The sequence below is a fragment of the Pinus tabuliformis genome, chromosome J, assembly GCF_031772625.1.
Source record: "Pinus tabuliformis cultivar Carrire ecotype Pingquan chromosome J, CPIR1, whole genome shotgun sequence".
NCBI classification, from domain to species: domain Eukaryota; kingdom Viridiplantae; phylum Streptophyta; class Pinopsida; order Pinales; family Pinaceae; genus Pinus; species Pinus tabuliformis.
This window is the reverse complement of record NC_142295.1, coordinates 1,591,403,225-1,591,428,198: the sequence shown is the minus strand read 5'-3', so window position 1 is coordinate 1,591,428,198 and position 24,974 is coordinate 1,591,403,225. Positions and strand designations below refer to the sequence as shown.

Sequence of the window (24,974 nt, the reverse complement as noted above, 5' to 3'; positions counted from 1 at the left end):
AACTCTTAATTTGGGAGCCACCCACTGCTATCGGGTGTCGTTGAAGTTAGGTGACGTAATCCTCATCACCGACATTGAAATTCACGTGGTTAACCCTACTTGCCAGGTTATAATTTATGTGGTTAACCTACGTAATGTTAGGGTAGAATGGAGGGATCATAGAGTCACATACTAGATAACAGTAGAAATGGAATCACACAAGAGACTTTGAGGGAGTTGAGTTTCTACCCTTTGTGAGTCAATAAAATGTGGGAGAATATGAGATGGTGGTGGGGATAGCATGGCCTACTCTACAATGTGCTCTGATTCTTTGTGATGTATGCATGGGGCCGAGTGTTTGACATTGCAATACAATACAATATTGCCTCCATCGATGCTGTATAAGAAGGAAGGCTTGTCATTCAAATGCTGCATAAGAGAGAGGGAGATGTGATGCAATTATCGCCAGTTGTGTCGGCCACCTATGTTTCATAACTGCCATTGATCTCTTCAATTCTTGTTGTAGTTAATTTCAGGCATTCTCTCTGTTTCTTGTCTTGACACAGTTTAGAGTCGCAGCTAGCATTTCCCTTTTTATAACACTTTAACAATTTCGATTATTGTTCACTTATGAAGAACAAGGGCCAACTTGTGAGTATTGGGTACTAGGATGAGGAATCACAGTGTTTTGCGCTGTGTACTCTTGATCGGAATCCTCTTTACCAATGGTGGGGTGGCCGTAAATCCATTTAGATTTAGATCCTTGGTTGTAGATAATTATTCGAGAGAAGCAGATGCTGGTAGTGTTAATACTAGTACCACTAGTGTGGAAAATGATCCAGAGACCGTGGTGCAGATTGTTGAAAGGTAAATTCAATCTGTTAAGTGCATTAATAATTTTAATGGTGGTTATAAATAATGTTTGAAGGTAAGTTTGTGCGTGAAATCTGATTTATTTGTGCTGGAGTTTTCCAGGAGTATTAACGATAACATAACAAGGCGGGAGCTGGGGTGTCTGTCATGCAGAACTGGTAACCCCATTGATGATTGTTGGTGTTGCGACTCTAATTTGGAGTAGAACAGACGATGCCTCGTAGACTACGACATTGGATTCAATAGGAATGCCATTGGAGGCAAGAATGGGAGCTTTTACTTGGTCACAGATCCCAATGATTATGATCCGGTGAATCCTCTGCCAAGCACCGTGCATCATGTAGTGATTCAAACAGAGCCTCTGTGGATTATTTTCCAGAGAGACATGGTCATCCATCTCAAGGACGAGCTGATCATGAACAGTTACAAGACAATAAACGGAAAGGGTGTGAATGTCCACATTGCAAACAAACTGTGTATGACCATTCAAAATGTGAGTCACATCGTCATCCATGGCATTCACATTCACGACTGTACGCCTGCTAAAAATGCTATGGTCCAGGATTCTCCCACCGTAATCTCCCACGTATTACGGGTGGAGAACCATGTGTGACAAAGATGGCATCTCCATCTTTGGAGGTGTTATCACTTAGGTTGTTCCCTGCCTCTTGAAGGGAATACGGCCGAGGTAACCACTAACCAATCTTTTAGCTGCAGGTCCTAGCCTACCTGCAACCAGAGAGTGCTCTCTCTTTGTAATTTAGCTTTGTTTTTGGAGTATTTTAGGCTAGTTATTATGCACAAGTTTTGTTTTGAGTTTGATGGAAGGTAATTTCAGGTGGAACTGGAATGCAAGTAGGAAACAGTTTCTTCCATTGGGTAGATGGAGTCAGAGTGAGTGAATTGGTGAAATGTTGAAGTGTTCATTTGGTAAAAGGAGTTTGCTACAGAGCAGGGTAGTCAATTTAGGAGAAATTTTGATATCTGAAATGGTGGAATGAAGTCAGTAATGAAAGGCAATCAAGAATCCTTCATTATGCTGGCAAAGGGAAAGTGCATGAAGATTACTAAGGAGCAATGAAGAATTCCTAAGCAATATTCAGAGTGAAAGAACTAATGCAAATAGGAGCAATTAAGAATTCCTATTTATGACTAATTATGAAGAAAACATATATAGTAGCTGAGATTGAATACAGAGTGCTTTTAGGCAAATTCTGTGCTATTCTTCTTCTCTGCTACCAAGTTTATGGAACATACATGAAATTGCATACATAGAAGACATAAAAAACACAGAGAAGAGAGACTTATTGATCCATAAACGACGCAAGAATTCTGTAGCATTTCCCAGAGCATTAATTCCACATTCAGATGGTTCAGCACACTGAAATTCCAACAACCTTTGTATTATACAAGCTCAATAACTTACAACGCGGTTCAGAGATGAAATTACCAACCCCAAATACATATTATGGGGAGGTATTTATACAAAAGGGAGATACAAAATATCATCAGGATAAGTCTTGAACTCATAACTTTATTTACCAACTATTAAGAAGTAGTAAGTGAGGGAATAAATGTTGTAGTAAATATGAATGCGCTAGCTGTCCAATTTTTCAGAGGAATTTTGACTTTCTGGGCTGAATGAGTTGGCTGCTAGCTGCGCATTCATTCTGCGTGTGATGCCCTGATGCTGGTACGCTGTTTGTTGCTGTCTCGATCTTCATCATCGGTGCTCAGTTTCTTTGCATTCAATGAGCTGTAGTGACCATTCTGTTTCTGCTTGCACCGCTTTTTCTTCCCTTTTGATAGGTGGACCGTGCCATCTGTATATGCTGACTTGTAGCTTACAAAAAGAATTAATAAACAAAATCACCTGAGCAATGTCTCCATCATTCCTTTCCACCAATCCTCTGTAGGCAGTTGATGTCTTTGTATCTTTATCAGTGTTTCATCAGCTTCAGTGTATCTATAAAAATTTGGCTAGACTTCAAAGAGATGGTTTATCTCGTGTGCAATATAGAACAGATTCTCTAGTTTGTCATAGACACTCTGTCCAGATGGAGGCCCTGTTTCTTCTGATGTGCTTGAGGAAGCTGTTATTTGATTGGAAGCATAGTTTTTTACCCTGTTGGCATAATGCTCATGTGACAGCAGTCTTCCAGCGCTAGTTACTAAAATTGGTAGCCCTTTGCTCTGTAATGCTGCAAACTTTACCCTGAATTCATTCACCTTTGCTTGCATTTCTTGGCATTTTCTTTCCAGGGTTTGCACAAAATTCCTTAGGGTCAACACTCTTTTTACTAGCAAGATAGTATTAGTCTTGTTCCTGATTCCTATTGCTGTCAGTCGCTCTTTAGTATGAGTGTTAAGAAATTGAAAGATGTTCTAGCCTTTTGATTTTCAAACTGAGCCAAGCCTATCAAATCCATTTGCTCATGAATGGTTTCAATGGATTGGCCAATCTTGGCCCACAAAATTTTCTTGACCTCAGCTAGGGTCGTATCAAATGTAAGCTCTTTTTCTAGCTCCTTTATTCTCTTTTCCAAGGTTTTCACTTCTCTTGTCTTCTCAGCTACATCCTGCTTTGACTTGTCATATTTTTCTTCAATTTTAGCCAGCTTTTCTTTGGCTTCTCTCAATTCTGCCATTTGCACTTCCAAGGCCTTTATTTCTTTCATCATATTGTCCATACTTAGGCTGGTCTCTTGCTCTGCAAGTGTTGTAGTAGTTGCCGAAACTGGTGCTGAACTTGAGGTACCTGCTTCTGATGCTGTAACAGTGGGAGGGACTATTGTGGTGGCCGAAGGAGGAGCATCTGTAAGAATCTGAGTTGTTTGAATTGGCTGAGAGGCCAACTCTCCCTGTCTTCCTTGTAATGATGCCTCCAAGGCACTTTCTGTTTCTATCAACCTTTTGTGCAAGCTCATAAGCAAAGTTACCACTTCCTACTCTTCTTTTTGTTGTGCTATCTCTGTGGTTTGAGGATGTAGTGTAGCTGGTAGCTTGAGTTGTCTTTTGAGGGCTGCTATGTCCTCCTCTTTCTTCTTTATCAAAGCTTGCACGCCCTTGGGATCAGTGGGATCATGTCCCCGCTCTATAATGATCTCCTCCAAGGACTTGATTCTATTGTCCTTGGCCTGTGATGAAGCTTTCTCTAATTCTAGCTGGGCAACAGTATTGTGCAAAGAATTTTGCAATCTATGGGCCAACAATGTTTTATCTACCAAGGTGGAATACACCATTTCGCCGGTCTTCTTGTGCAAGTCAATCTGGTCCATCGGATGGATATCTTTGGCGAGCACTTCCATATTGGTTCTAATATAGTCAGCAACTGATTGTGGTTGCTGCATTATAGGTCTGAAATGATTGAGAGTCATTTTGCCTTCTTAGATGTCATAGGTTGCCATTAGCCTTTGCTGATTAGTGGGAGCCATCCTTAGCAACTAGTTGTACAGCTGATACCTTACTGGCTCATTTCTAGCTTTAATATTTGTGAATGCCTTCTTAATATCAGAGCCCTGTCTGCTATGTTGCCTGGTGGATGTAACCTCCACCCTTGTTGTCTCTCTTGCTCCTGCTGAAAGGAGCTAGCTGATGTCTCCATGCTTGGGGGAACTTGTTGTTCTGTTGGCCCTTCTGGTATTTCCTCTTCTGAAAAAGGATTTAATCTCTGTCTCTTTTCTCCTTGCTGCTCGGTAGATGTCCCTGGAGGGGTATCTTCTTGTCTATCCCTTTTCTTTGCTCTCTCTTCATTGGCAGGAGTTTGTAATACTGGAATTTCAGCTGCCTTTGCTTGAGTAGAAGGGTCTTGCCCTTGACTTTGTTCATCTGTAGAAGCAGGCCAGTCTGCCATTGTTTCTTGTTGTTCCAAATTGTGCACTTGCTCTTCTGAATGCTACACCTCTTTACCTTTATCTGTTGCTGCTGGTGGGGCACTTATTTGGGCAGGTTGCTGGGAGGTCGTGGCAGATGAGGTGCCTTCTCCAAAATGCCGAGGAGCTGTGAAAAATACCTGTCCAAAAGATTCCAGGTCAACCATTTTTTCAAGGTCTTTGATTGCTTTTTCTGCTATCTCTTCTTCATAAAGTTCTTCAACTAGTGTGCCCTCTACCCATTCTTGTTGATTAGCATATTGTTCAATTTGAGGGATATTGCAGTTTTCATATCCTGCAAGCCTGTGTTTGACTCTTCTAAGGCTTATAAAGTGATTGGGTCATATGGTGCCCAATAAAAGCTTTTTTTTAGCAACATAAAATTTTTCAAAATCTTGTCTGCCTCTTCCCATGCTTCTTCTCTCTTATTGAAAATAAATGGGCCCAATTGATGTCTAATCTTGAGTTGTGCCATTTTAATGAATCATATCTGAATTACCAAATTGCCGGAAGTATTCCAAGGCAAAGAGTCTCATGGGGACATATTTGGGCAGTCTGTAGGGGGCTAATTCACAGCCATAAATCCTGATCACTGTTTGGTTTTGGTAAAAATACCAGTCACCAATGTTGTAGCTTTTGGAAAGCTATAGAATCTTTTGCATCTCATCAGTGAGTCTAGGAAGAAGAGTGCTCACCAGTAAGGAGGAAGCTGGATGTATAAATAGGTAAATAAACTCGCAGTAGGTATATGGAGAGTAATAAACATGGTGGCAGACTGATGACCAAAATATAACAGACCTTCGCTCCCCCTTGGCATCCAATTTTTTGAGGAAAACTGGAAAACTATCAGGCTGATAGTACAACAACAAATAATATATGTAGGAGGTGTATTTGAATACCCTTTCGCTCTCCAGGCTCATGAATTGCTCATGAATTTTATCAGCTATGAAGGTGGCATAATCATATTGGACAGCAGGGGGCTGTCCTGGAGCAAATATGGACAGCAGCACCAAGACTGTCTTATCAACGAACTCACTGGTATTGAATCCTAAGATGCAGGATACGATTTCTACCAGTGGTCTCCCTGTTTCATTGAACCAAACTTGTAGATAAGGAGGAGGTTTCCGGGGCTGAAAACCTGGTTGCATGAATAGCTGGGCAATTCTTGTGATCTTTGAGATAGGCAGCTTGGCACCTTGGTCAAGCAGAAGTTTCATGGAGAGAGGAGCCAGAGGCTTAGTTGGCTCAAAGTTTAGCATCTTGTTTATGGCTTGAGGGGTGATGTGAAACAAAACAGTCCCAGATGGAGCCAAAACTGCTCTTTGACTGGGATCATAATTTTCACAATACTGATGGATGAGGTCAGGGAATACATTTACTTGTGGGAGATAATAGATTGGCATGTTGGACTCCCAGATACCAAGGACATCAGCATTGCTTTTGTATCTTTTCCTTATCTCACAAAAGTTTTCAATGTGATATTTGTTGCTCAATTCAACTATTTCCTTCATTTGGTAATCCCTGTCAGCAAGGGGCAGCCACTCCAAATTCCTGTGTGGTGCATTCAAGGGGGAAATATTTAAAGCTGTGGGAGTGGCCATTTTGAAGTTTTTCTATGTTTATACTTGGAACCAGGATTAGTGCAACAACAGATTGATGAAAACTGCTTCTGAGGACTTGTAAGGGAGCTAAAGAATGAGTTTAAATATGGCAGTGGCCTTCACTGTCCGTAGTTATGACAAAACAGGCAAATTTACAGGGTTCAGATAGGCTTTTCTCTATTTAATGAATTCACTGGATTGATAGGCTATGTGGGCAAACTGCAGAGGGAATGAGGATGTTTTTTGAGCCAGATGGGTGAAATTTTGCAGAGGAATTTGGCAAAGGGAGTGAGTGCACGGGCAGTATGTAGATTCTGCCGGCAAAACGAACTTAAAAATGATTTTTAACAGTGAATTTGCAGAGGAGCGCAAGTTCGCAGGGTTTCTTTTGAACGGGGGAACGACCAGTGAATTTATAGGCGAATTTGAGGTGCAGGAGTGCTTTTCGGTGGGAATTTGCAGGTGTTTAAGCAACTGAAATGGAGAAAAATGGCGAAAAAAGAGGTTAATAGGTGAAATGTGGGCAAATACCTGGTTTTTCTGGCGCAAAGGGCGGCTCAGGAGGTTCAATGGAAAACTGTAGAGTTTGAATTTGCAGGCGGCACTGGCGTAGTTGATAAAATTTTGCTTTGGGCAGTAAGTCGTTGTAAAACTGCATGCACGTTGCTCCCCAATTAACCAATAGAAATGAACGAAAAAAGTAGTTTTCACGTATTTTTATAAAATTTGGGACTTTTGGCGCTTTTGGCGCTTTTTGGCGATGACGTCAGCATGACGTAGATTTTGTCGTGTAGTGGGTACAGAGGGTGACGTGGCATCCGATGTGGGGGCTGACATGGCCGGATGATTAGGCAGACATGTCGGACGGAACAGTGGCGTGGGGGCTAGCGTGGCGTATGACGTGCGCGGCGGGGACAGAAGGCGGTAAATGGTTTTATCGGACCGCCTTTGGTACGGGGGCGGTATATGTCAGAGCACGCCTGACGCAATCAAAAGAGGGCACGCGTCTTTTGTACGACGGCAAAACCACCGTGCTATCGGGCGCTAACTCCCGTACATCGGGGCCGCTCCAAAATCGGCGAGGGCCGTCAGATCTGGGAGGGCGGATCGGAGGGTTGACGGGATGCAAATTTGTGGGTACAACATGTTATAGACATTTTTGTGCCTTACAGCATAGAGCATGAAATGTCAATAATCTAAGGGATCCAAAGTCCCTAAACATGTTGTTCTTACCCTTAGAGGAACAAGGTCAGCAAACCACAGCACTGCAAATCAGTTCTCCACTGAAAAATACTCAAAAACAGGTCAGTTTTGGATCATTGCAGCTGCTCCACTAGGCATCTGCGCTGCATAGTAGGTACAACAAAGGCTACCTGCGTTGCATAGCAAGTAGAACAAAGGCTACCTGCGTTGGGCGTACTTGGACATGTGGAGGAATCTTTTTCTCAAAGTGCCAGTGCCCAGGAAGCTTCTAAAAAGACACTTGATGATAAGATTCGCCTAATGATGAGTTAAGAGCTTCTAAAACTCCAAGTGGAAGACAGAAACTCCGAGTGAAGAACTGAAGAACAACTGGAGTTGAAGAGGACAACAAGTCACACATCAAGCTGACTTATCTTCACTCCAAAACTCTATATAAGGATCTCATCCCATGGGATCTAGAGGGCGGAATTTAGTGCAAAGAATTGCTGTTGGTTTACAGTTGTGAGCATTGGGTGATTGCTTGAGGGAGGTGAAGAAGAGATTTCTCTCCGTCGGGAAGGTGATGCTGGATTGGACCTCTCATGGTTGTATCACCGCCTGAACCTTACTTCCATATATTAATAAAGCATTTGAGGTTCTTCTATTCGCATGTGTTTCAATGATGTATTGTCTTACTTGCGTATTTGATTTATGCTAATCCTTGAATCAGTTATGAATGCATGCCCCTTGTAGTTTCCTTTCTTTGTCTTGTTTGCAGGATCTCGTGTAGCTGGGCCCGTGAAAAGACTTGGAGCTGGGAGCAAGCGGCAATCAAAGGAGATTGGATCGACCATTTGCGCAAGACATCGGTAAGTGGATCTCTTCCTTTTATCTCTTGCATGTCATAAAGAAGAAACTTTGGATAGCTTTGCTTTCAGCTGTTGCTAAGGAACTGTCACCCTTAGAGTGGGTTAGGGTCATTCCGAGTTGGATACTTTCCCCCACAACAGACTGGCGACTCCACTGGGGAGCGTGTCTTTTTGGTAGCTTGTGTTTCTTGCTATTCATTTCTTGAACAAAGAGAGTACCGAATCGAACTGCATTCGAGTCTTTCGAATGCAAAGTAGAGGGCAGCTACTCTAGCCCAGTGCTGGGCCTGTTTATGATTTGAAGAGCAGATCCACAAGGACTCTTTTTAGCTCTTTGTGATAGTCTTCATCTTCCTTTAATCATCCTCTAGTGTATACTTGACTGACAACCTCTGATTTGGCCAAAAACCGCTCATTTTTTAGCAAACTGTGACCCAGAATCTGAGAGAGACGTGACTTGTCTCATCAGTGCAGCTGCCACAAAGGCTACCTGCACTGCAACGCAGGTCCCGAAGGGGCTACCTGCGCTGCATCTCAGATTGACAGTGCAGCACCTGCGCTGATCCAGTTTTTCCTTGTGCAACTGGGATTCTCCACTGTCTGTTGCCCAGTTTTCAGTATTGTTTTTGCAGCCTGTTGTCAACCTGTATACCCAGCTGAAACCACTTCTCTTTGCCTTCATTCTGCCTCAGTTGTATGAAGAAACCGTGATTGTTCTTATTGTATTTCTTGCTGTCATTCACAGTTTCCCATAGCGAAAGTGAACTAGTCTTGCTATGACCTCTTGAATCTAGACCTGTGAGAAAGTGTCGTTGTGATTCTAAGAGTTAGTTTATTGCTGTTCATAGCTGCTTGAGCATTTGCTTTCGTTATATGGTTCGAATTTCAGTATTTCTTGTGTTGAAACGAGTGAATCTTAAGGTGTTCTTTTGATTGTTGGACAAACACTTGTTGCTTTCGCTTGAAATTGAATTCGAAATTATACAACAGCTTTCTTTTTGTAATACATCAACATTAAGGAAGAAGAAAAGAAATACTTGCATTGTGCATGTGCATTTTGACAGTTTGCATGTCGATTTAGGAAAAGTGCATCAGTGTGTGCTCTATGATCTGTTTGAAAAGATGATGTCTTTCTTTTCCTTCAGTAGCTAAGGTTTTCATAAGTTGAAAGAATTGAAAAAGCTTGCTTATCATTCTTAGACTGCATTTAGGAGTTGTATCATACATCACGTGGTGATCCGTAAAGGCAAACTGCTAAGCAAGATCAACCTAAAAAGAACTGAATTTATCTAACAATGCTTTGAAACATAACGAAACACAGTAGAGGTCTAGGTAGAGACGTGAACCGGCGTCGTTAAACATAGTGACTGTTGATCTCTACGAAGGTGGGTGATTCCTCCTGAGGGACGATAGCACTAATACGGACTTGTGCCCCCGCGTACCGTCGCGTATATTGGGGGACCCCTATAGGAACAAAGCCTTTATCCATAGGAAGCCGTGTCGGCCGCCCTACTGATCGCGATGCAGTGAACACAGCATTCACGAAGATCGACCACTCGTACCGTAAAACGTATTCTGTGGTTTCGCGAAAGGTTTGGCACACCCTTGCCTAGAACTCCAGAGTAGTTTCTTTTGGCCTTTTTCAAACTCTATAACTGAAAAAGTCCATCCGAGCATTTGTCACTTCGGGCTCGTTAATACATCGAAGGAGACTAGAGTCATCTTTAGCTTTTTCTCGACTCTTAAAACATGAAAAAGCAAGTTGTGTCTTAAAAGCGTCTAAAATTAATTCAATTCGAAAACACATTTTACCCTGTGCATTGTTGGTTGATCAAGTAATCCGCAATCGTGGAAGAAAGTCAATCGATGAACCGTCGTTCGCGGAGGAACACGAGACAAACGTCTTTGTCCCCGGAATCGAAAACAACCCGGGCAAAGCGACCTCGTTCAACTGGTTCCAAATCTCCTGTCAAAGTTAGAACAAGTGTTCCAACGACATCTGAGGTTCCAGTTACTCCAAACATTTCTGGAAACCCTGCCCCTATTGAAGAAGTTCAACAGCCCCAGAAGGACAGTAACACTGATCCTAGTCTGAAAGCAAATACTTGTGTTACTGAATCAGGTCCATCAGTGATCGGTTCAGAGAGTCTTGCTCCTCAAACAACTGTCGCTGTCGAAACAACCCCTTCTTCGGCACCAGAGATATTCTACGGACCTGACGGTCTTCCTCTTCCACCCGGTCTGATCGCAATAGAAGAGATTGTAGAAGATCCGCAAGCAACTACTCCAACACATTTTGGAGCAGGGATCACTCTACTTCCTACTGCATCAGAAGCTAGCATATCACCCAGAGAAGTTCCTGAAGAATCACTAGGAAATCTTCTGGATAGACTAAAAATGTCTGAACAACCGTCGACATCTAGGACTGTGCCAAGTGACACAGCGACAACAGAACTCCCTGCAGTCATTCCGACAATGTTCGTCGGTACACCATCTGTCCCTAACTCTCAACAGCCGGAGGGGTCCCTTCGGGGGCCATGACGACAGTATGGTCTGTTCCTGTTTGTTCTCCCGGGATAATACCCGGTAACTCCTATGTTGGAACTCAACAAATCGATCCTTTCGGGAATCCATTTGGACAGCCCGGTCCTCGAGGTGTAATAAATCCTCTCAGTTCCGGACCACCACCGTATGGGGGGCAATATGCTTTCTCATTACCTCCTCCGGGAGGTTACCCATACAGGAGTTCACAACCATACCCAAGTTATACTGGAATAACTACCAGTGGTTGGATACCTATGCTGCCCCAGCAACCAAGAGTTGTGTATTCTATGCAACAACAGATGCCTGTAACGAACATCCCGACGACACCAGCTATTGTGACTGTGTCGCAAGTTCAAACAATACCTGTTGAATGTCAACCTCAGTTTTCTCAGGTTGTAATGCAACAACCCTTTGACCCTGCAACTCAACCACAATCGCCAACTGGCGGAGCAACACAAGCACAAGCGGGTACCCTTACCCCTAATCTTGGCCCAATGGTAAGCATAGCACAACAACCAATGGCGTCACAACCATGGTTAGTGCAGTATCAACAACCGCAGTTCCAACAAGTGTACCAAGGTACCGAGCAGCAGATTTTTGCGAACAATGGACAACCATACTTACAGTACGGTCAAAACCAACCACTATATAGTGGAGTAGTCCATCAACCGTATCAATCATATCAGCATCAATTACATTATGCTGGTATGCAAAGGCCAACTGCTCAGGCAATTCCGTCATACCCTGGGTACGCTTCACCTAACTTGAGTCAGCAGCTGCCATTCGTGGCAACTCTGGAGTTACCCGATCTACATCAGTTGACAAACGATCCTATCGCCTACGCCCCTTGGTGGCCCATGATTCCTCACAAACTTCCATCGGACATTCCTAAATTCAATGGAAATCCAGGTGAAGACCCGTCGAATCACGTCATGACCTTTCATCTGTGGTGTTCATCGAACACCCTGAACGATGATTCGATAAGACTTCGCCTCTTCCAGAGGACATTGACAGGTCCGGCGGCTAAATGGTATATAGAATTGCCAAGGGCCTCTTTCGACAATTTCAGCTCCTTAGCCACGACTTTCTTAACCCATTTTCAATTACCAATCAGGTATGAAACAGGAACCGAAATACTGACCAACTTCAAACAGACGACAGCTACTCACATATCTGATCATATACATGAGTGGCGTCGTCGACGTAGGATGGTGAAAACATACATTCCTGATCAGCTATTAGCCGAATGGTTTATAAAGTCATTACTTCCAGCTATAACGGAAGATGTGGCCAAGGGGGGAGTCGTAACCGAGGAGCAAGTCATTGCTCGTGCTCAATATTTAGACTTAGTATATACTCAGTCTGGCACACTCTACGACAAAATACCTGATGCCCCCAGACCTGAATTTTCAATTCCTCCCCCTCCTAAATCGAATATTGACTCTCATGCCGGAGATGGCGTGATTGGCACTGCAAGCGCGAAGTCGAAAAAGGCTTCACCTCAGAAAGCCCGTAAGACTTCAGATCGAAATGCCCATGAAGAGATTCTTGCTTCGGAAGTAAATGCCATATCAGCAGATAAAGGCAAAGAAACCAATCAACCAGGAAGCAAGAAGAAGCAAAACAAAGGGAAGAAGAAGCAACAGGATGATCCGTCACCTGAAAAAACTTCTGCGAACTCTCCTGAGAAAGGGAAAAAGAAATGGTCCTGTTCGATATGTGACGAAGATCACAAGACAACAGAATGTCCATACAAAGCTGAGCTCAAGAGATTCTTTAAGAGTCCAAAGAACCCAGCTGTATTGACAGATCCTTTTCCCAAACCAGGTCAAAATATGGTTGATAGTGGAAATGCTTCCCCGTCGCAAGTGCTAATGTTATTGATCTCCAAGCAGCAAAATGATGCTTTGATTTCGACAAGGAGCAAAGATTACGGGAATCCGCAACTGTCAAACGAAAAAGGTAAAGATCAACCTAGTAGTTCGACAACGACTTCATCAGAAGTTGTCCCACCCATAATGCCAGAATTAACGATAAAACCACCTAAGGGTGTAGTACACAAGTCGACGTTTAATCCTCGTGCCAGAGCGGCGCAGCATTATAACATAGTAGAAGATTTGGCTCAATCGCCATCCGCTATGTCGACTCTAGAAGTACTACAAAATTGTCCATCCCAGAGGCAGGCATTGTTATCGGCAATAGGGGGGTTGATCCTAAGGATTCCAATCTTGTGTCCTTTGATCACAAAGGGTATGACCCTCAGTTACCAGCTCAGCTAGCTTTCCTGATTCAAGTAAAGGCCCTCAACAAAACTGTTCACAGAACAATTATTGACGAGGGAGCATCGACATGTATTATTTCGATGAGCTGCTGGAAAATGCTAGGGTCACCAACCTTGTCGAGATCTTCGACAACACTAAAGGCTTTCGACGGTAGGACATATACCCCTTACGGTATCCTAAATAACTTGAAAGTTGAACTAGGTGGAAAAACAGTAGAGATTGATGTTGAAGTCATAGATGGAAATCTGGATTACAACATCCTACTGGGAAGACCATGGATTTATGCCATGGCAGCTGTAGTGTCGACTTATTTTAGGAAGATCACATTCCCGTTTGAAGGAGGGATTACGGTCGTCGACCAACAGAACTTCCTCCTTAATGGTTCACAAGTTACGGGAAGCATTCCCATGATCCATGAGAGCGACCATTCAATTCAAGATATAGGAGTAGGCCTGTTGAAATACCCCACGATGATGGGGACTTTCTCGCTACCAAATCATATGTACATAGGAAATGTACCATTGGTGGCCACCTGCAACATGATATCTTCCACGAAGGTCGCAAAAGACAAAGTCATCATGGATCGGGCAATGGTGTTACACCCGAGCCCAATCGAAATATTGTAGCAATCAATGTTTCAGGCATGGGAGGCGAGCCCAAATCAATGCTCGTCAAGCGTTTGGGTAGATAGGTCAGGAGAATGTGGTACCCCTTTGGATCCTTGGTCACGAGTGCATGCAAGTGACGAAGGAATCCTGCAATCAATGTGGATTGAGGGGGCACCATGGGATGATAACCACCATCGTTCCCTTCCAAAGGAAGATACTCAAGGCGACCTGTATCACCCTTCAGTATTTGAATTCCTAACAAATACTGTAAATACGGTGGATTCCGAGAGAAACCTATCCAATATAGAAGAAACTATAGCCATAAATATCTCGACCAAAACAGACATTGTAGAGAATATTTATGTCGGCAAAGGTTGTTCCCCTTCAGAACAAGAAATATATAAAGCTCTTTTCCGCGAATTTAGAGATGTCTTCGCTTGGTCATATGATGAAATGCCAGGCATTGACTCAAGTATCGTTGAACATGAAATTAAGATGTATCCTGATGTCAAACCAGTAAGACAACGGCTTCGGCAGGTACACCCCAAGAAAGCCGCTGCCATTAAAGCGGAAGTTGAGAAGCTTCTCCATGCTGGTTTCATCTACCCGGTTCCTCTAACCGATTGGGTATCGAATATTGTCCCTGTTATGAAAAAACAAGGAACAATACGAGTGTGCGTCGATTATAGGGATGTAAATCAAGCCTGTCCAAAGGACAACTACCCTACACCCTTCATCGACCAGATAATTGATGAATGCGCCGGATGTGAAATCTTTTCGTTTATGGACGGATTTTCCGGGTATAATCAAATTAATATCCGCCCACAGGACCAGTCAAAGACTGCATTTATTTGTCCGTGGGGCACATTCGCTTATCGAAAATTACCCTTTGGTTTAAAGAACGCAGGGGCGACGTTTCAGAGAGCAATGAATTATGCTTTCCACGACATCAAGAACATCGTTCAACCTTATCTCGACGATCTTCCGGCTCATTCGCAAAAGCGGACTGATCATCCGCATCATTTAAGAGCGATATTTCTACGTTGCCGACACTACAAGATAAGACTCAATCCGCACAAATGTGTGTTTTGCGTCGGTTCTGGTCGTTTACTTGGCTTTATAGTCTCCAAGGATGGGATTCGTCTCGACCCCTGCAAGGTGCAGGCAATCATTAATTTGCCTCCACCTTCGAACTTGCTTCAGATTCAGAAACTCCAAGGGAAAGCAAACTTTCTGAGGAGGTTCATTCCAAATTACGCAGAACTTGCTAAAGGTTATACCCGTCTCCTGAAAAAGGATGTACCTTTCGTCTGGGACCAGGTTGCACAAGCTTCCTTTGATGCTTTGAAAGAAGCGCTAGTCAAAGCATCATTAATGTATGCCCCAGACTATCTAAGGGATTTTAACCTGTATCTGGCTGCAGCAGACACGACCATTGCAATGGTTTTAGTTCAAGAAGTCGATGGAATTGAACACCCTATATATTATTTAAGTAAAAACATAAATGATACGGAAAGTAGATATTCTCATGTTGAAAAGCTGGCATTAGCAGCTGTTCAAGCGATTCAAAGATTTCGACATTATGTCCTCTTTAAGAAGACCACCGTATTGTCAGATTGCAACCCCATGACTTATATACTGTCGCGACAGTTGCTTGGGGGCAAATATTCAAAGTGGATAGCTATCCTTCAAGAGTTTGATCTAGAATTTGTGAAATCCAAATCAAAGAAAGCTTTAGTTTTCGCAGAATTATTATGCGATCTCCCGTCATCGTACAACGATGAAACGTCCAAAGAATCGATCGTGGACGAAAGTTTGTTTCTGATATCAGCAAGTGATGAGTGGTATGGAGATATAATAGTTTATCTCCAAACCCAAAAGTTTCGGCCAGACACCTCTCACTCAGAACGAAAATGCATTCGATACCAAGCAAAAGACTACATGATCGTCGGTGATACACTTTACCGTCGTGGTGTCGATACGGTCCTGAGAAGGTGTCTAACCCATAAGGAAGCCGAAAAAGCCCTAAATGAATGTCATTCAGGCACCTGTGGGGGGCATCAATCTGGATATGCTACAACACAAAGAATCTTACGAGCAGGATACTTCTGGCCAACCATGTTCAAAGATTGCATAACCGCAGTTAGAAGTTGCCATGCATGTCAGATTTTTGATAGCAAAAACAGAAGACCCCCCGCTCCTTTACAGCCAATAATAGCTGTGGGGCCTTTCGCCAAATGGGGCATCGATTTCATGCAATGTAACCCCACCTCGACCGGGGGGCATGGGTATATTATAGTCGCGGTTGACTATTTTACCAAATGGGCCGAGGCGATGCCTACATTGGATAACACTGGTGAAACAGCAGCCCTATTCTTTTTTAATCATGTGGTCGCTAGATTCGGCGTGCCACAGGCCATAGTGACAGATCATGGATCGCATTTTCGCAATCACATGATGGTTGAATTAACTGCCAAACTAGGATTGTCTCACGACAGCTCTACTCCGTACTATCCGCAAGCTAACGGACAAGTTGAAGCGATCAACAAGGTCCTGAAGCGCATGCTGCAAAGGATGGTGGGGGTTCACAAAAGAAGATGGAATTTGATCCTGTACTCGGCTTTGTGGGCCTACCGAACATCGGTAAGGAATGCCACTAGGTTCACACCGTTTCAACTGGTGTATGGCCTGGAGGCGATCCTACCAATCCAGTGTGAAATTTCGTCCCTTAAACTCGCAATTGATCTCCTCCCCGGAACCTCAGAAGAAGAAGCTCGTTTCTTGGAGTTAATCCAGTTGGATGAAACCCGTCGTGATGCCGATTTGGCTAACGAATCCCATAAGAAACAAGTCAAGGCGCAGTTCGACAAAAATGTCAAACCTCGTGTCTTCTCAGAAGGGGATTTGGTCTTGCTTTATGACCAAGAATCCGATAAATTGGGAGCTGGGAAATTCAAGTCCTTATGGATGGGCCCTTATATTGTTAAAAGTGTATTAGCAAAAGGTGCCTACGAGTTGGTAGATTATGACGAAGTTCCACTGGTGCAACCCCGCAACGGGTTGTACCTTAAGCGTTACTATGCCTAATAGTAACCTGTATGCTTTTGTTACATTTTTGTTTTCGCTAAAGCGTTTGTTCCGGTTTAAGTAATCCGCTTTTTACACTTATTGCAGATGTCAAATCCATTGGAACCGTGGGTTGGATATGCTGACGGAGCGAGTCGTAGTTCGAGGAACCTATCCTCTGCAGCATGGGCCATTTTTAACCCAAGCGGCGAGTTAGTGAGTTTCAGGGGGGTATGTATTGGTCAATCAACAAATAATATCGCTGAGTATAGTGCGTTGATAGAGCTCCTCTCTGATGCCATCACCCATGGCATACGCCGGCTAGTCGTAAGGCTAGACTCACAGCTCGTGGTACTACAGCTCAATGGTACCTACTCTGTCCGAAATCCAGCTATTTATCGCAAGTTCCTAAGAGTTAAAATCTTGGAAAGACAGTTTGATTTTATCCAATATCAACACATTTCCAGAAACTTAAACACATTAACCGACTCATTAGCAAACTATGTGTTAGATAGACATCTGCAAAATTGATAAAAAGAGAAGCATCATCGATGTTTCATACATGGATCACATAAAAACTGGAATAAACCCCGAAAATCAAAAATATACATAACTGTTTACGGTTTACATGTAATGTTCTGTAACCAAGACAAAATCGGTCATATGACCCCAAAACTCAAAAATGGATGGGGGGCACCCTAACCTAGTGATGCTCATGATAACATGCCACGGCCTGTGCAATCATGCGCAGAAGACGAGACCATCGTCTGGGAACACCGACAGTATGTCGCTGCAATCGTAGAGGCAACTCGTCGATCCGTACATCCGGAATCCCAAGGGTAAGACCCTCGACATGTTCCTGCACAGCTGTAAGAGTCTCGGCCAAGTCAAGGTCACGGAGAATAGCTCTCCCAGGAGCCTCCCCTGCGGGGGCAGCGGCCGGAGCTCTCGGACGAACTGCTGGACGGACAGGGCCCACATCTGCATGCACACATGAGTTTGATTAGAGTCTTGATAGAGTAAAGCACAAAGACATTATAAATAAAAACAGTAAACAGTGATAAGGTCAAAATATTTACCAAGATCACCCCACTGCTCGCCATCCGGTAGTACCAAATCCGGATCACCTCGGAAGTCCATTCCAATATATGGATACTCGGAAAAAGCCATATCCTGCCGCTCAAACCACCTAAAGAAGGCATCAGTAAAAGTAATCTTAGATTGACCCGCATGTCTAGCCATGTGGTCAACCCACCTCTGCATGCGTGGCTCAGTGGGAGAGGGCAAGTCGAGAACAATGTACTGAGGTTGCATCAGGGGTATCTTCTCCAAAGCGAAGGCAGTCAAAACTGAACCAAAGCCAAAATTCTTCAGTCTCCTGTCCTTTACTTTGGTCAACTGGTTTTTCATCTGAACCAGTACTGCATCACACCAGTTAAAAACTTTCGGCTGAAGACACTCTAGGGCGTGCTGCACATATGACCTGTTGGCAACATGAGGGGATGCACTACCGGCCATCCTACAAATCGTGTACAGAATAGACCTGAGAGACCTGTCAGTGACATCACAGATAGAAATCTTGTCGTCTCTGCTCGGCTGAGATCCCTCCCTGCAATACTGACGGATATAATCTTTCACGGAATCACTCCCTCGGGCCGAACCGGACAAGGAAATGGGGGCACCCCGCCTTGACAACCCAGTCAAGAAGTAAATGTCCACTATGGTCAAAGGGATGGACTTGCCCCTAATCTGGAACGCTTGGTTAACAGGATCCCAAGCATCAAGCAGGTACTGCAGTAAACGTATCTGTGCCCTCATGCTAGATATCCGGAAGAATTTTAGCAAGCCACAGTTCCGCAACGCGCTCACGATAACGGGATCATGGAGGGCAATCATGTCCTCCTCTTCATGCTCTCGTTCTCGCCACGTAAGAGTCATTCTGCTCCAATAAACTCTGCAAAACAAACAAGAGGAGGAGTAAGATCCCTGACTCAGTAAAGAAAATGGAAAAAATCTCATGAAAAATTGTGCAACCAAGATGTTTTCTGCGCCCAACGCAGGTAGGGAAGGGTCTCACCTGCGTTGGGGCACAAACTGCCTTTGAAAATGAGAACCCCAACGCAGGTTTCGATATAGGGAACCTGCGCTGATGGCAGAGCGCCCTAGAGAAACCCCAGGGGCTCATGGGGGCAGGAAAACAAGCATAAAACTGAGAAATAAGACCATGAAAAGATAGAGCTAGGGTTTAGCTCCTACCTGGTGGAAACGGCGCTGAAAATCGTCCACAGAATCTCCCGAAATCAGCTGGTGAAAAATCAAGAGGAAGAGGCACCTCCAAAGCTCCAACAAACCAAATGCACACGAAATGGCAAAATGAGAGGTAAAAACATCTTTTAAATTGCTTTTTACGTAATTCAAAGTGGAATATTAGTATTTTTACTTCATGTTATCCGTTTCTAACAAAGTTTGTTGCAGCAATTGATGATACAGTACTATCTCTGAAAAAGAAAAAGCTAGTCATGGTAAAATATGAATTTGATCTTATCAAACGAGCAGTTTTGGCAAAGTTCATGCTCGTTAAAAAATAAACGCAAAACCGAGCAGTTTTCGCAAGAGTTCATGCTCGTTAAAAAATAAACACACATGTGAGCAGGCTTCCCCCCAGTGTTCAAGCTCATTCAGAAAAAATGAACCGGTAAATAACCATTTGAGACCGTAAATTCATTAGCCATAAAAGCCTTGGTTGTGTTTGTGCACCGTCACCTCCACTTTTCCTTTGGCCGATCATTCACATCCACTTGATTGTTTACCTATTTTGAGGAACAGCTGCGAAGAGTGATCCCATTTAGCCATCCTTGTAATACTGCCGTGATTGGAAAATTCCAACCTGTACCTGGAATCTGCTGCTATCCCTGTTTATCACTCGTTCCTCAAAATACGAGTCTTCTTTGAGCTCTTTTCACTGACTCGTAAAAAATGAAAAGTTTGCCGAGTTTTGGCCTTCCAGCTCGTTAAAAGGACCGGAAGAGCTATCCCTCCTCTAGATTTTAATCTTTTTGGACCTGAGGGATTATTGCACAAAAAGATCGAGCACTTGTCTGGTTCGGCTCGATAAAGATATCGAACATTCATCCCTTCTGTATTGTTTTATACTTTTTCGGACTTAAGGGATTAGATGACGAAAAAGGACCCCTGGAGTCTACTTTATGTACCCTTTTCAGACTCTCTAAAAATGAAAAGGACCGAGTTGTCTTTGTCGCTGGGCTCGTTAAAAATGTTAGATAGCGACAAACTTGTCTTTAGACAAGAACGAGTTTCCCTATCGCTAGGCTCGTTAAAACATAGCGATGGGCTTGCCCGAAGGGCAGGTTATAGATCAAGCATATGTTATCCTCCTCAAGCTTGACAAAAATAAAGAGGTACTGGTCAGAAATGACTGGGGAAAAATTGGGAAGAACCTCAAAGCTTAATGGTAGCAAGTCGCTCTTGAACATGACACTTTTGGCCTCCGTAAATATCGGGTTGGGTTATTATCATTCACCGGTCCCTTCACCATGGTCTCGCCATACCATCCATACATGGGGTAATGCTACCGATCCATCACATCAGTGTCGTTATATGTTCAAGAGATGTCATTCAGAAAGTGTCAACCGGGTCCCATCCACTACCATACATCATCTTTCATCCTTCCATGACCGCCACCCTGAATCATATTTCACAGATCGTTTTCACCATCATCACTAGCTCCGTTCCGTGTCACTGATGTGGGATTCATTAAGGCCCTCCTTTGACGGATCACTTCTTGTCGACATCAGCTCATTATCCAAGAAGTTGATCTAGGAACACCCCCTCAGTACTTTGAAGCTTGCATGCCTCAATGGCAAGTTTCTCACTTCCGGCGATAGGTATACATTAATGACCTTCGACCGGGAGACTTTGCGTGGTGTTCGACGTCAGATCCCATATTCACGCCACGTGAATTGTGCTGCAGTACCTTGAGGGTCATCATCATTATCGGTGATTCCTCTCGCGCTTGTTAACAGTTTACATTATTGACTGGTAATCAAGCGATGTCTTTCCATGTTCGACTTCAAGAAATTCTCACATGGATCGACTTGTACTAGAGTGAAGATCGGACAAGTTTGAAGACCCCGGATCTAGTTTCATCCATCCGGGCTGCGATATATATTCAGGAGATAAAAACATAGACATGTGCAGCAGATGAGCATCCTACTAAAAGGATGATAATTAAAAGCAGAGAATTATCCGTCTCTTATCAGACGATCGTCTGTTTATGTACGGCAAATGTATTTATAAAGCTGATCATGGGAAATGCCCGCATCAGCTAGATCATGAAAAGAAAATATGAAAATATAATGTATTGTATTGTATTTTGTTACAGGTCACCTCCCGGCGATTGAATGAACTTCGGATCCTCCTAATAAAGCATTTCACCCGATAAACGACCTCATACTTTAGGGGGCAACTGTTATAGACATTTTTGTGCCTTACAGCATAGAGCATGAAATGTCAATAATCTAAGGGATCCAAAGTCCCTAAACATGTTGTTCTTACCCTTAGAGGAACAAGGTCAGCAAACCACAGCACTGCAAATCAGTTCTCCACTGAAAAATACTCAAAAACAGGTCAGTTTTGGATCATTGCAGCTGCTCCACTAAGCATCTGCGCTGCATAGCAGGTACAACAAAGGCTACCTGCGTTGCATAGCAAGTAGAACAAAGGCTACCTGCGTTGGGCGTACTTGGACATGTGGAGGAATCTTTTTCTCAAAGTGCCAGTGCCCAGGAAGCTTCTAAAAAGACACTTGATGATAAGATTCGCCTAATGATGAGTTAAGAGCTTCTAAAACTCCAAGTGGAAGACAGAAACTCCGAGTGAAGAACTGAAGAACAACTGGAGTTGAAGAGGACAACAAGTCACACATCAAGCTGACTTATCTTCACTCCAAAACTCTATATAAGGATCTCATCCCATGGGATCTAGAGGGCGGAATTTAGTGCAAAGAATTGCTGTTGGTTTACAGTTGTGAGCATTGGGTGATTGCTTGAGGGAGGTGAAGAAGAGATTTCTCTCCGTCGGGAAGGTGATGCTGGATTGGACCTCTCATGGTTGTATCACCGCCTGAACCTTACTTCCATATATTAATAAAGCATTTGAGGTTCTTCTATTCGCATGTGTTTCAATGATGTATTGTCTTACTTGCGTATTTGATTTATGCTAATCCTTGAATCAGTTATGAATGCATGCCCCTTGTAGTTTCCTTTCTTTGTCTTGTTTGCAGGATCTCGTGTAGCTGGGCCCGTGAAAAGACTTGGAGCTGGGAGCAAGCGGCAATCAAAGGAGATTGGATCGACCATTTGCGCAAGACATCGGTAAGTGGATCTCTTCCTTTTATCTCTTGCATGTCATAAAGAAGAAACTTTAGATAGCTTTGCTTTCAGCTGTTGCTAAGGAACTGTCACCCTTAGAGTGGGTTAGGGTCATTCCGAGTTGGATACTTTCCCCCGCAACACAACACGGCACAGGGACCCGCCCATATATTAAATATTATATAAAATACTGCGGGGGTAAAACTTTGGTTATGTGGGTTTTGGGCGCCGAGGGTTATGGTTTATCTGTTTGATCAAATATCAAAATGAAACCCAAAGTGTATATAAGCGCGGAGGGTAAATGAATTATGGTTTAGAAAGGGGTTAACATGGTTATTAATTTAACCAAATGTTAAATTAATCCCAAAGTAAATGGACGCAGAGGGGTTAATACAAACCCCAAATGAACTTAGCATTTCCCCGAACTTAGGTTATATGGCTATAGTGCCAAGGGGTGGGAATATTTACTATTTTTGGGTTTTTATATAATTTTTTGTATAATAGGGATAGGGAAGTGATTTAGGGAGTTACATAAATAGAGTTAGAAGTTAATATGGCTTTATGGATTGAAATTGTATGGGTGAATGCTGAGTATGTGGAATGAGAACTAAGACATAAGAAGATGAAATGGGTATGGAGTAATGATTTTTACACAAGAAATGTGGCTTCTTTCCGCTAAGCAAACTGAGAGTTTAACTTAGTACTTCTCATGAAATGAAGTGGAACAGGACCCTTGGGCAGATCCCAAGCTCCTTGAGGGGATGTTAGTCACAGATTTATGGGGAAATGGAGGGGAATTAGACAAGCTTCCATTGTTCCACAGTCCAACAACTGCCTTAGTGCTTATGTCACTGATGATATGAGTCTTTCTTGACAAGACAAAATTGAGCACCCACCTTCTTCTGCAACCTCAAACTACCTACCCAGCCTAATACACCTAGCATTTTTTCTTCCATTTGATTGGGTGCACTTGAACTAGCAAACCCTGATTGTCCTCTTTTTCTTTTGACTGTCCTCCTATCTAAATCTACCCTTATTTCTTCCAAGGGCCCAGATTAAGCAGTTGGGCCCCTTAATTTCTCTACCTAGCTACTCATATGCCAAGCTTGAACTGTTTGGACAGATATTCATTCTCTATTCTACAACAGTAAATTCAAATATAGATTGGCCCAGATTGAGCTGTTGGACCATCCATCAAATGTGAGTAAATCACTCATGACTTGAAGTTCTTCAAAAATGGAACAGTAGAGGCACTTGAGCTAGCAAACTTTCCTGGTCTTTTAGTTTGGGGTTCATTTCTGTTATTTTTTCTGACCAATTCATTTTTCTTGCCCTTTGATTTTTCTTTTAGGGCATACCCTCTTTACATTTTTTAATTCTCTCTAACTTTTTACAAAATATGGAACCTTGCAGCATGAAAAGATGAACATATTTGGCACTTCCATAGTCAATCATGAAACATGAAACCTATTGGTATAGGAACCTAACAGGAGGAAGCCACATTTGGTTGACCATGTCTCGTTGTCCAACTATGCAGACGGTCTCATTGATGCCATCATGGTATCCATTGCTATTACCCTCTCAAACAACTATTTCACTCACCACAATGAGGTAGGTCCTCACATGATCAACGAATTTCAATTTGAATAGGAGTCTGTATAATCAAAGAATGTGACCCTAATTCAATTCATTCTAATTCGACGACCCACTGAAATCTCATCATGAAACAATTATAATAGTTGCTCGACATTTTTGTGTTGAAAATTTCAGGTTATGTGGTTGGGTTCTAGTGATAGCTACACTCCTGATGTTAACATGCAGGACATGATTGCATACAACCATTTTGGAGAAGGTCTTGTGCAACGAATGCCAAGGTAGACATATATATCCTCTGTTGGATATTATTCCAGTACTATTGAAGTCCTCTTAACAGGAAATAAATATCTATGAATTGATTGTATTGCCCAGAAATGAATGGATTATATAAATGAATGAATGAATGCAAGTGCAGACATGGATACTTCCATGTGGTGAACAATGATTACACTCACTGTGAAATTTATGCAATTGGGGGGAGTGCAAATCCCACAATCAATAGTTAAGGGAATAGATTCTTAGTGCCTACAAATGCTTTAGCAAAAGAGGTAACAAAGCAGATAAACAAGGACGTGGATCAATGGAAGGATTGGAATTGGATATCAAAAGGAGATATGATTCTCAATGGTGCATATTTCACTCCATCAGGAGGAGGGGCATCTTCGGTGTATTTGAAAGCATCCAGTCAAGAAGCTGTTGGAAATAATAATCCCAACCACTGTAATAAACAACCTGACAGTAGCCACACTTGTCAGACGTATTTTTGTAGGTTGCATATCTGTTTGAAGATGGAAGGACTAAATCCAAGTGAGAACCATTCCGAAAAGTAGCAAGAAATTTAACGTAGTTAATGTACTTTGGTAAATAGATATGGGCAAGCATTCATTCAGTGACTATTGCCCACACTCTAGAAATACATGCACGATTCTGATCACACTCAACAACAACATCATATAATTTTCACTTTGTCATGAATTAATGTAAAATTATATGTTGAGTTAAATATGAATGTAAAAATTCATTTTGATAGGTTAGAGAGTAAGAGAGTTGGAGAAAAAGAGAGCCAAGTCTCTAAGGAGAAAATGGTGGAGCAAATTTTAGTGGGCACGTGA

At 42.9% G+C, this 24,974-nt stretch overlaps 1 pseudogene; it reads left to right on the top strand.

The window, feature by feature from the left end:
• Positions 1–649: 649 nt before the first annotated feature.
• LOC149233563 (putative pectate lyase 8) lies at positions 650–24,974 on the top strand (annotated as a pseudogene).